The sequence below is a fragment of the Molothrus aeneus genome, chromosome 2 (genome assembly GCF_037042795.1).
Source record: "Molothrus aeneus isolate 106 chromosome 2, BPBGC_Maene_1.0, whole genome shotgun sequence".
NCBI classification, from domain to species: Eukaryota; Metazoa; Chordata; class Aves; order Passeriformes; family Icteridae; genus Molothrus; species Molothrus aeneus.
The window spans coordinates 9129199-9142437 of record NC_089647.1 but is presented as its reverse complement, the minus strand read 5'-3'; positions in this window follow the sequence as shown (position 1 = coordinate 9142437).

The window sequence follows — 13239 nt, the reverse complement described above, 5'->3', positions numbered from 1 at the left end:
AAACAAGTGTGTGGGCAGCTGTTGCTCGATTAATGGAAGAAATAAAGGTAAAATACCAGCTCCAAGACAGATAGCTGTCACAGTGTCACAGCTCAGGAAAGGCTTTTCCCTGACAGAACATAAAATAACTTCTCCCTTTCATAACAGGGACATCTTTGCAAGCTTTGTGTTAAAAAGGAAATCTGTTTCTTTAGGAGAAGAACATCATGTTTTTGTGACACAAAGACAATACAGAAAGCTCTGGGGTAGGTAAAAGGGTTGGCAACTCCAGCACTCCTGGTTTTTTATATTCCCCAAACTGCATCTGAGCAATTGCTCAGCATCCTACTCTGCCTACTGGGGAGTGCTGCATTTTGGGCTGAAAACTTGCTAAGAGCCAAACTTATAAGTGGCTACTGAAAACATTATTCTTTCTTTCATCTCTAGATTGCTTATTGAATATTTATGTGGCTCTGACTTTCTACCACCAGCAAAATTCCCCAGCCATATCCTGGTGACAAACCTCTGTTTCAGGATTTTTAACCTAATTTCTGCTCTGACAATTTCCTCCTGGTGCCTTTTTACTCAATACATCCCTTTACCCTTCTGGGTTGGTTTGTTTGTTTGTTTTTTGTTTTTTTTTTTGTGAGGGTAGGTTAAGTGCCCTCCTGTTCCATTATAGAGCTCCAGCATCCTACTACTCTTCCATAATTAAATATCTGCAAAAGAAGAGGACAGGAACAATGATGGATGAGCAATGGTGGGGTGGGCACATCAGCAAACAGCCAGCAGCAGTGGGAGCAGGCTCAGGGGAACAACTGGGGTGAGGAGAGATGCAGAAGTACTGTGGTTTGGCAGAAATGAGTGTGCAGTCATTATTCAGATGAGATCTCTCCAGCCAAACAGAGTGCTGGAAACTACATAGCTGTGAAATAAGTGTATGGTTATGGGTCATTAGGCCAACAGTATCTCTGCTCTCTCTCTGATGGGGGCAATAACATCTGACTGTAATTTTTAGATTGTCTGTGGTCACAGGAAGGTTAGATTTTGTATTTGTCAGCTCAGCTGTTGGTTTCTTTCTTTCTTTCTTTCTTTCTTTTCTCTATAAAGAAAGAAGGTCAGTTTTCCTGCAGGTCAATAATGTATTATTGACTGCAACTTTTATTCAAGTACCACCTCTACCAACAAAGTTGTTTCTTGATCTAAGCCAAAACTAGAGATGCTCATGGTTGGGAACTTCTAAAGATAGTGACCTATAGGGGTATATGAGCTTTCTCTCATTTTCTTTTTTTTTTTTTTTTAATTTAGGTATATCGAAATGTGACAGACTCTTCTTCATCATGATCTCACTTCGAAGTACTGCACAGCCAAATATAAGATTTAGAGTATTAAAATGTAGATTTAATGTAGATTAAAATGTCTCTCTCTTGGAAAGAGACAGACATCTCTTCCAATACCTTTAGTACTTCAGAATCACAGTGCATATCTCATATGCCATATTAGTCTAGTTTGTCAAGGTTTGTGCTCTCATGGCACTGAATCCTCATTACTCACTGCAAACATGGGGAAAAAAGCTTTCTATTTGGGATTCAGTTATTTCCCAGCTTTCTATTTGGGATTCAAAGTGTTAAGCTCATCAGTCTTGAAAACCCAAAGAGGCAAATCTCCTTAAATTTTCCATGGTACACAAATTTGCACTAAGCTTTCAGTTCTTCCAGGGAAATTTTTAGCTTTACAAAACATTAATTTCTCCTCTGGATAACGAGTCACATAAACATTTGCAACTCCCTTATCTTGTCTGCCCCTCAGAGGAAGGAAACATCTTTCAGCTCTAGATGCAGGGCAGTACCACTAAGGGATTCCAGTATTGTGATAGCTCCCTAAAGCCCGCCCATCAGTGCAGCAATGAAACACAAATCTTTGCATTATTAGTAATTCAAAATAGCAATCAGCATGACCATTTTAATGGCTCCTACAGCTCTCAACTGGAACTTCGATTGCCATCCATTCCTGTCAATCAGCATGGAAAAGCTTTGCCTGAAAGCAGAACTGATTCTGCTCAGCATGGAAGCTGAAAAATTCAGCTACAAGGCAGTTAGTGGAAATGTGCTGCTAGAAATGACATTAAGATAGTGAAAAGTTCTGATAAATAAGAGTAAACAAATTAAAAGCCGTGACAAAAACATGCTCATACATACAGTGCCTTAATAGACTTAGTAATGTGTGGCTTTTAGAAACACAGGGAAAATTGGCCTGCTTTTAAAGACATACAGACAGATGTTTTAAAGTAAAAAAATCTGGGCCCTTCTGCATGCCTTGTTTCATGGTTTTCAGTCAGTCCAGTCCTCATTTGTTCCATAAGATACACTTTAAAATGCAATTGCCAGGGAAAAGGATTGGATCTTTAATGTAAACAAAGTCTTAAACAGATCTTCATTCCTATTTTCCTGTTCCTGTGCTAAACATCCACCAGCTCATGTCAGACTGCAGTGATTAGTTACACCCTGCATTAGTCTGCACATAAGAAGCAAAAGAAAACTCTTCCCCTCAAGAAAAAGAGCAGAAACCCCTTTTTTTCCCACTCTGTGGAAGTAGCAAGCATAGCTTCCCTCTTGGCTCAGGAGAATAAGAAACAGGGAGAATTGCCCCTGCAATTTGCTGCTGCAGTTCTGGGATTGCTTCAGTCTTCCCTTCAGACGACCTGAGGAGCAGGGCTGGAGGGCAGTGAGGCCATGCAGGTGCACGAGGCAGACCAACCCACTGGGACATTTTCTGTAATTGCCTCTTAAATGAAGAATCCAGAAGTGACAGGGTCTCTGCTAACTGGGTTAGACCTTGCCTCCTTCAGTACATTGCAGTGATGTCCTTAAACCTTAGGGATAGAGAAGTTTCTTCCTTTCCCTTGCTCTTGCTCTTTTGCTCACACTTTTCCTCTTTCCCCTCTGTCTTCCCTTCTCCCTTTCTCTTTCACATCCTGATTCTTTTTTTGTTCCCTTCTCTTCCTTTTTTAAGCTTGGTGTGGAATATATTCACATGTCCCTCTTCCAGCAGAGAAGAAATCGCCATCGTGAGTGCAAAAAGATTCTTTGATGTTGCTGCTAAGATGTTCAAGGACACAGAAATATTTTTCTAAATCTCTATCAGCTCTTTCCCTAGGAGGAGTTAAAGGAACTGAGATACAAAATGCAGTGGAGATCCCTGCAGTTCATGCAGTGTTCTGGAAATTCACTTGTAGTGGCTTATCTCACATTTGTGCCTAAGTTGCAGATAAGTTGTAAAAAGTAACAAGATATACAAACCTCCTATGTCTTCAGCACCACCCACTAGAAAAATGTTTATCCACCTATAGAATACTTTCAGTTAAACTTTTCTGCAGAACAAATAAAACTATTACTTGATCATTAATTCATACAATACACCAAACCTGTGCCTGGTGCAAATTTTTACAGCTGGGCTATGAAACTTGAAAGGCAGGATCCCTAAAGAAAATTGTGATAGTGCTATTATTCTGCTAATAATATAGTTATTTCAGTCACATAAAATAATGGTGTGGCACAAAGCAGCATAGAACTGCACCACCAGACAGCAAGAATGAGCAAGCAGAAGTTGGTACAACCATATCATCAGACTCAATTACTCACTGTAGGGTAAATATTTGAAATAATATAGAGGGGATTCAGCCACATGATGCTGACATTAATGGGACCCCACACAGCTAAATCCCCCCCATACATCTACCCCCTATTTCTGATATGATAATTAAGCAATGGGTTTCATGCTCTGCTGCCTTCGTTCCTGCCTACCCTGTGCATCTCAGAACAGAAGCCAAATGCCTCCAGTAAAACAGGCTTGGGGCGCCAATACACAGATCTTGTACTCCTGCACCCTATTGCTGGAAAGGGAAAGCTGGAAACATTTACAGAGCTACCTGAGCACTGATGTTCCAGGCTGTGGCTGTTCTCAGCCCCAGTCTCTCAGTGGCATGGATGGTGCTGGTTGCTCATGGTTTGTGAGGCTTCCAGGCTGTCAGTGACACAGGAGCTCGTGGGCACTTTATAATTATGCAACAGAGCATTAAACAGAACTTTCACCAAAAATCCAGTACGTATTGTTCTGATTTTTCCTTACTTTATGCAGCTAACTCTCCACCAACATTCCCACCTGGAACATCCTATTCAAACGTTCATAGGTTTATGTGCCAGATTTATAGGTATTTATAGGGTTTATAAAATTCCAGCCACTGCCTTTTTAGAACAGAAGAATAAAATATTCTGAACACTTTGGTAACAGTGAAGATGAACCAAAGATGAAGAATTTGGCTCAAATTCCCCAAACTTATAAAGATGTTTTTTACTTCCATTTTACTTCTCCGCTATTTTCTGTGTATTATGGAGGGCATCAAGCCTTCACAGAACAGCTAGAAATTATTCTGTATTTTAAAATGCCCAAATCTATTTCTTTTGAAAAAAGCTTTATTAATGCTATTAGACTCTATTTTAGCTTCAGAAGTGTGTATAGGCTATAAAAATCTCCCTATGGTAATACAGAAGTACCATAAAGCTAGAAAGTAAAAGCAACACAGGCATTCTTCAAGCATTCACTTGAAGAATGTGATGGGATGAAATAACTTTGTTTCCTCAACCACTAAATTAGGGGAAAAAAAAAACCCAAAAAAAAGCAAAAAAAAAAAAAGAGTAAAAATACCAAAATGTCAGAATGTAACAGTAATCATCACCACCAGTAATCAGTGATAATCCTCAGGAGCTCAAGTTCTGCTGAAACTAAGTAGAGGATTGTCTTCTAAGACTGCTTTGGTATCTCTGCTAGGTGACTCATCCAAGTCAGAAAGTACACGGGATAACAGGTCTAATACTTTAAAATGGTTTGGGAGGGAAACATTTTTCCTGAACTGTGTGATAATGCTATTAGCTCCAGTAACTTGAGCCTCAGGGTGATCCCACACCAAAGCAGACAGACAATATCTGAGCAGCAGAGTCTCTGACCCCATGAGATTTGTAGACAGAGACAGACCTAGACAAGACCAAAAAAAATCTGAGATCAAAGAGGGGTAGAGAAGCTACAAGCTTGTCCTGCTTGCATAACTTGACATTAATACATAATATTTATTCATCACTAGGTACAAATCTGAGTGATTCTGAGTAAGCTTAGCAGCAAGTGATTACTTGTCATTTAGCTATGTATCTGACTCAAAAGGATTATTTTAATACTGATATCAATATTACTTGGTTTGCACAGGCTGAGTGTTTGCCATGCTGTGACTGGAATTGGGGACTACAGAGTGTTTCTTGCTCTCCTAATGCCAGTCCTGTGGCTTGTTCCTGTCAAAGAGAAATCCTCACTGCAAATCCTTGCTGTGATTGCAATGTGAGCTACTATTATGAAGGCATGAGGGGAGAAGAGTACTTCTGTGCACAACTTGGAATCCAAATTGAGATCTGTTCAGTTAGAATTATTCCACTGGTAAACGAGTTTTTTTCCATTAGTTTTTATGGCCTGAACATAGGAAATTATTAAGATAAGATGCACACAACTAGGGACTGTCACCCAGTTATCGAACCGAGTTATGATACAAAAATCATGGGGTAAAGTGAGAGACAGAAAATGTGAGCATTCTACCTGGAGCAGAAAACACCAAAGCAACACTCACTGCATGCTATAAAAGATAATAATCTCTGTACCTCTTAGAAGATATGTAAACAATACATTAAATAACCACAGTGATCAGCAGAGACAATATCAATAAGAAAATAACCAACCTAGAAAAACAATCAAAGGCAGAAAAAAATCCAATTCTTAAAACCAGAAAAGCCAAATATTTGTGAAATAAAGGTGTAATAAATATCCAGGTAGCAAAGAGAACCTATTAAGTGCTGTCATATATACACATATCTCTCTCAAGATTTTTCTTCATGTTGACTGCTTTATTGGTTATGCAGCTTTCAGCTACAGATATTATGTCAATGCATTTAGCAGACAGGAAATGCATTAAAAATAAATAAAGAAAAATCTGTAAAAGTGACTAATGAATGTCAGCAGGTCTGTAAATATCACTGAATTTCTACTTGTTAGAAAATCCATGCACCACAGCAAACAGATGAAATGCCTATGTGCTACTGAAATATATTAACAAATATTTTGCTTTCTTATTGTCATGATGTCCAAAGTCATTTTGTGTTCAAGTGCTGTGACTCTTTATCAAAGACCTCTACTGGTAATTTGGTGGGAAATCATCTATGTTTTAGTTTTGACAAAGCATTAATTTTTACATTCAAGTAAAGGTCAACTACCATAGCCAGATGAAGCTGCAATGAAAACATGTTCTGCTGAACAATGAAATTGTTCTTTCCATATTCTGTGTCGAATGCCTCTTTAAGTGAGCTATCTTAAAACTTTACCAAAAAAACAAGAAAGCAGCCACTAATTGTTCAACTGTCAGGTATGATAAAGAATTAGTGAGATGTGAATTGCAGGGGCTCAAACAGGAAAACCGCTCCAAAAAGAAAACACTTGAAAAGTCTGATTTGTAATGAAGGTTGGGATTGCTTAAAAATAGCAAGGACTCCTGTGGATGGCATTTTATAGGTTTGTGTGCCAGATTTATAGGTATTTATAGGGTATACAGAACTTCAGCCACTGCCTTTTTAGAACAGAAGAGTAAAATATTATGAACAGTTTGGTAACAGTGAAGATTTGGGAGAAATCTGAGCTTAAAATACCAGGCAGTGTTCTGGAAGCAAAGAGTCTGCTCTAATTTTTCTGTACCTTTGATGACCTCTTCATGAACTACCCTTACATAATCAGTTTGATGTGATACTAAGAACTGGGAGAAAAGTATTTATGAACAAGATTCAAATTTAGTAACATTGGGATCTCATTTTCCAGCTCTAAGTGAAAACATATTCTGAGCACTTAAAAAACGTTTAAAAAGTTATGGTCTATGTCACTGAGTGCTATGCATAATTGACAAATGTGTGGCTTATAATTGCCAAGCTCATAGTCACTTTTAACAGTCATACTTAAGTATTTCCACAAGGAAATAAAAAAATTATCTTGAAATTTGTACTCTTGCTAAAGAGACTAAAGAATTACATGCTATAGTGTTTTTCTTCAGGAATAAACCTGTTGAATTTCTACAGATTTGCTGTTAGAAACGTCTGTCTCCCCGTTGTCCTTGATGCCTTATTACAGATTGTGACTCAGTTCAATTTGAAGGCGAGCCTAAAAGACAGAGATATGGATCCAAGCAGCCTGCACATCATTAGAGTCTGGGAGCTATGCAGATCTAGATTCTCAATGAAAACTCTGCTTAGAGGCCGCCAACCAAGATCAGGATTTCACCCGTATTTGCATTTCTATAAAGCCAGAAGGGTTTGGCTGAAATTGTAGACTTTCCTAAGCCAGCATTTTTAACCTTCAGTGTCTCAAGAAATCTACAGCTAGACAGGAAGCAGAATTATTTTTGAGTTTGTTTTAGCTCCCTGTAAGAACCAAGGGTTAGTTCACAAATTTTCCACTGACAGGATTTAAAAAAAACCCAGAGAATGTTGAAATCTTTCAAACCCATAATGTTTCATTTTTGCTATGTTAACATGTAGTGACAAACCAGAATAGATACAAATGAGAAATTCAAAATAACTCATTTCAGCATTTTCCAAAAGAAAATTGCCTTAGAAGAAGAAGAAGAAGCACAGCTCCATAAAACTTTCACCTTTCAGTAAACTAATGCTTCTGCTGCATTTCTTTAGAATTGGAATTATTTTCTTTAGAATTGCAATTCTTATTTTCCCAAGAAGAATGAAGGCAAAATAAGCAGCTTCAAAAAAGAAAGTAAAATCAAAGCTCTTTTGAAGGAACTACTTGAGATGCTCAAAGAGGAGTGTTTTGAGGCACAATGGTAAAAAATAAAGTTTGTATCTTAACACTGGAACTTTTTTAAGTGAAGATGAGAAGAATGGAATGAGCCACATCCGAGTTCAGTCATCAGGAGTGCAGATACTAAAACCTGATCTGGTCCTCCTGGGCCCCTGGCATAGACCATCAGTCCAGAGGAAAACACAGAGCCAGAGCATGAGTTACCTGACTTACTTTAGATATGTATCTTAGAATGAAATTGGTCACACCAGGAAGGGGACGTTTTCTCTCCCTTGCAGGGAGCCAGAACCTGGTCCCAGTTCAGCTGCAGACTGCTGTGGAGATTTCATGTCAGAAGACTCTGACCCGTGGGGTATAGATTGCAAGGAAAAAAAAAATAAGAGGCAGGTATGGCTGTCCTACCTGTAAAACATGGATTTAAACCTGGCAATTAAAAAAGAGAAACGTACGTGTCATCCACAGATAGAAATGCCCAGTTTATGTGAGGTTGTTGCCTCAACACAGCAGCTGGAATGAAAAAATTCTTTCAGACAAGTTTGCCTTCTCCCTTGCTTATTTCTTTCTCCTGAAGGACAACATAAGATGTAGCTTTGCAATTTAATTAAATGTGACATGTGTTGCTATAAGCCACATACTTGCAAGTACAGAATTTATGCCAAGTATGAGCAATCCTCGAGTAATTATGGTTTATGTTTTACAGAGGGCATGTCACTCAGCAGGCAAGTTTCACGAAAGGACTGAGAAAAAGAAATGCCAAAAAAAGAAAAGGAAATTATGGGCCAGAGGGTTTAAAGCTCCCAGATGAATAAAGTGAAACTGGAAAGTCTCTTAATGACAGAGGAGCAGATATGACAATAATGATAATAAAAAACTAGAGGTTAGAGTTTAAGGTCAGACTGCCAAACCAGACACTGTGCTCAGACTGCTGAGAGGCAATTACTCCAAGACTTGCCAGGAGAAGTACTTTTTCCAAAGATCTGCTCCAGAGCCCTTGGGGTGTAATTCCCTTTCAATGCTACAAGCTGGATACGAAAGCCAATTTCAGGAGGTGCAGAAAGAGAAGCAGTGTCTGCCAGGGGGATACCTGGATGTGTTCATAGGTAGACTCTGTCTGAAAAATCCTGCTACATGAAAGCTTTTGTGATCTGGTGCATAACATCACTGGCCAAAGCCAGTGAGAGATTGTGACAGTAAAGCAAATGCATATAGATATTTTGGTAGTTAATATAATTTTCAAAAACTCTTAAATGCAAAATAGAATTTTTTGGTCACGAAATGGATATTCAGTTCAGACTAGTTTATAAACTGCTTTATAAATTACTGTGATTACAATTGCACAGGCATTTAAGTATCATGACACTGTACAATACTCCAATATCAATAAAAATATTATAAAGTATTTTAAATCTTCTTTCTATGTGACATTCAGCAGATAGTGACACTGCTACACTGAAATACTTGGGGAGGAGATTAATTACATTGAGATAGTAGAAATTGCACAACCATTGTGTGAAGGAGCTGAAAATATCTGAATGCATTAAAATGTGCTCAGGGGCTAAATCCTAGGCCTCAAAATAATTTAAGTATATTTGACAATTGTTTCTTTTCACACTAAAAACCTCGGGTGACAAAGATGTGCTCTCAGACACTGAATCAACCCAGCAGTCTCACAGAAAGGAATCAAAGCAATACATAAGAACATGCAAAAAAACCCCACCATGCCTAAAGAAACCCACCAGAGTGCAAAATTGCAGGTGGAGCCCAGGTGCCTCGATGAACTGCATTAAACTAACCCGTGAGGGAACTTGCTTTCTGCTCCCCAGTTTGTGTATGGAACTTACTTACATGGTTTTCCTTCTCCAGATTCCTGGGGGCTTCCATAATCTCTGAGTTGTCCCTATTTGTCTTCTGGACTATGCTTCTGAGTGGTGTTTTTTCAGCTTTACTTTTGGAGGACTCACGTTTCTCCCTTCTCATATCCTCATTTTCACTTACATTTGTTGTCTGAGCTATCTCAGACGTTCAGATGGTCCCAGCTGTCATCTTTGCAAACAGATTAAAATACCTCTAGTTTACAAGTTATGGTGAAACATTCCACTTTGGATCCATCTCCAAAAGATCAGTCACAAAAGGAAAAAGTTCATTATTTTCTATCCATTTAATTGTTTGAATAGTGAAACCAAGTTGACCACCATAGGTTATCTTGAGATATTGGTACTCTGCCATTTCTCTAAAACCTCTTAGATAACTGTTCAGTTTTCTCTATCTTCAGATTGAAGTTTAGATGGAAAAGCCTGACTTAAGTGAATGTGAGAGTGAATGTGATAATCACTTCAGCCAGTTTCAGAAGCAGTTTCAGATGTCAGGGGAAAAGTTGTATCCTGTGCTTTCACAACTTTCCTGATGAGTCCAGCCATCAACAGATTGCTACTGAAGAGTGAGTTTTCACTGAAATTTTAGACCAATTGCACTGAAACCAAAGTGAAATTATCCTGGATTTTTCACACACAAACATGTCAAAGACCTGGTGTTTTCATTTGTTTATAACAGCTCCTACTAAAATGTTGCACCATGCTATGGGTGAAAGTCACACTGCTACAATCCCTCTGTTTACAAGGAACAGATCTGATTATAGAGTGCAGATACTTGTAATTTTCTATAATTCCCCAGCAGCATCAGCTCCACAAACAACTAGATTTGGGCAAAGCAGCCCATTTGTGTTTTCATACGTGCTGAGACAATGACATCTGCATTTCTCTCTTTCGACTGAAAATATATTTTACTGGCTATCTCAGGTTTGCATTTATTTTGCTTTGTTTTTATTGGCATCATCTCACTGGGAGCTTCTAGAATTTTCAGTGATCAACAAATACAAGCCAGGCTTTTTTCTTCCTCACTGTTGTTTACAACTGATGAATTTCCAGCATATCATGGACATCTGTATTAATGCCTAAGAGCATGACTTTGCATAGTGAACTGGTTAATATCATGCTTTTTTGATACTCAAGGTGACCCACTGCTCCTCCACAACGACAACTGCTCCCAACTCCTGTGATCAGCACATTTCATTATCAGACTCCTGCTTTTGAGCTAAGTACTTTAATGAAAATATTAAATAAGACTGTCCCAAAATTGATCCTCAAGGGGCTACACTGACAGTCTCAGAATATCATTAGGCCTTACATTTTAATACTAATTATATTGTAGTATTTGCATCAGGGCAGCAATGCTCCTGCAGCACAGCTCCCAGATGGACTCACGACACAGAGCCCTTCTCCAGAGCATCTGACCACCTAAACTGGCCAGACAAATGCAGAGAGGCTGTAAGCAGCATTCTACTGCTTTGAGAGGCCAGGATCTGTAATGCTGTAGCTGTAATGAAAATTATCTCATAATAAAGAATTGCTTAAAATTTCGATTTCTGCCACTTGCAGATGAAAAGAGTAGGAAAACATCCTGCCATATCTTACTGAACTGCAAGAATGATGATCCAAAGTTTGTAGAAGATTGAAGTTTCTAAGTTTCTAGAAAAGAGAAAGTGATGAGGATACTCTGATGCCCATTATACTTGAAGACATATTGAGAGTATTTCTTGTATGTTCTTCACAGATCTGTCACACAAGGCTTCTCTGGATGTTTTGAATGAGATCCCTAACTAATTCTAATTCCAAATAAAAATAGTTTTCAACATTAGTTTCAGTATTTCTGGGAAAAAAAAATCAACATGCTATCTTTCAGCAACACAAAATTGGTTTGATGACAATAATCAGAAATCCGTGTAGAACTGTTTTCTTCTGATTGCTGAAGTATTGCAACCAGCATACACTTAAAGGAAACTTCCATTTATATTTTTCATCTCAGTTTTTATATTTTCTATAAATTGATGGTAATATAGAGATTAATTTATTTTAAAAATTTATGAATTGAATTATAGGTTTTGTCAAGAACTTTGTCAGGGTATCACTGACAGCAGCAAAATTTTACCATTGATAGCTGGACTAACATCTTCCATAGTCTGCTGTCAACAAGAAGTATAAAGCAACAGAAATTAGTACATATGTGTTTCCCTGGCACTTGGAATCTGCATTTCCCCAGTGTGGGCATGATGTCAAAACATAGTGACAGTGTGCATGCATCCAAGAAAGCAAGCCTACAAGCAGTGAGCATGGAACAAAAACGAGAATCCACATAATTTTTATTTTTTTTTTCTTTCTAGTGCAGATCTATTGCACTTCAGTAGACTGGTTAACTGACTCAATAAAAGCCCTCCAAAAGTTATTGAGAAAACAGCCTGACTGATTGCAAAGCAAAACTGACAGAAGTGCTCCTACTATTATGGCTTATACAGAAACGTTCATATTCAAAGTGCTTGACAGACATTAAATTAATCCCACTGTATCATAATTCTAATTGCCACAGGGATTCAGGCTGTTCTGAGCCATATCTGCTGCAGAAGTTAAGTGTCTGTAGCACCCTCCTAATGCAGGAAATACAGTTCAATTAATTTGTTATTTCAGTGAGAATATTCCTCCAAAGTTCTTTTCCTAGCTACATTTTAAAATGGGGCTCAGAGGTGCTTGTTGGCACAGCCTTTTTATCTGTTAGCTCTGTAAAAAATGGATGTGGCTGTAATGTCTCATTTGAGGATTTTATGATGGTTACTGTGGTAGCCAAAAATGGCAATCCCACCAGTTACTTGCTTCTTATGTTACTCCTGAGCTTTCCTATACAATGAAGTAGGAACAGAATAGTCTTTACTTGTTCTTCTTCCAGGGAAAAAAATCCACCAAAACAAACCACAAAACACATGTAAGCCCAGTTTTAATCCCCTTCTTCACCTCCCTTGTTTAAATTCTAGATTTAGTACATGCAACATTTCTGACCAACTCCTTTCCAAGCTCTTGCACACTCAGTCAGCTCACGGCAGGAAGATCAAATGTTTTTGGGTTTGACAACCTGATTTTTTTCATGGTCCAAGACTAATCTTCCAGAAAAAAGTTTCTTCAGGCCCTGTCACCTTAAATTGAGCTTCATGTTGCTGCCCCACCTAACCTCCTCCTTGGAACACAGTGGGCATAGACCTGTGACAGCCAGAGAATTACAAATGTGAATGTGGATGGAAGAAAGAACTGTACCAGGCGCTGCATTCCCAGAGCATCTCTATTTGTAGCATTTGCTTATGTGGAGAAGAGGAAAATACTGCAGTCATTCAGAAACTGAACATCAACTCTCTGCTAGCCTTTGTGATTTTGGTAAATTCTCAGAAGAGCTACATAGGCAGGACTGGGTGTCTTTAGTGTGTGCTCTGGATTAACTGCCTGCCTTCATTTCAGCCAGCCAAAGTGAGCTCTCAAGTATTAGGTTCCC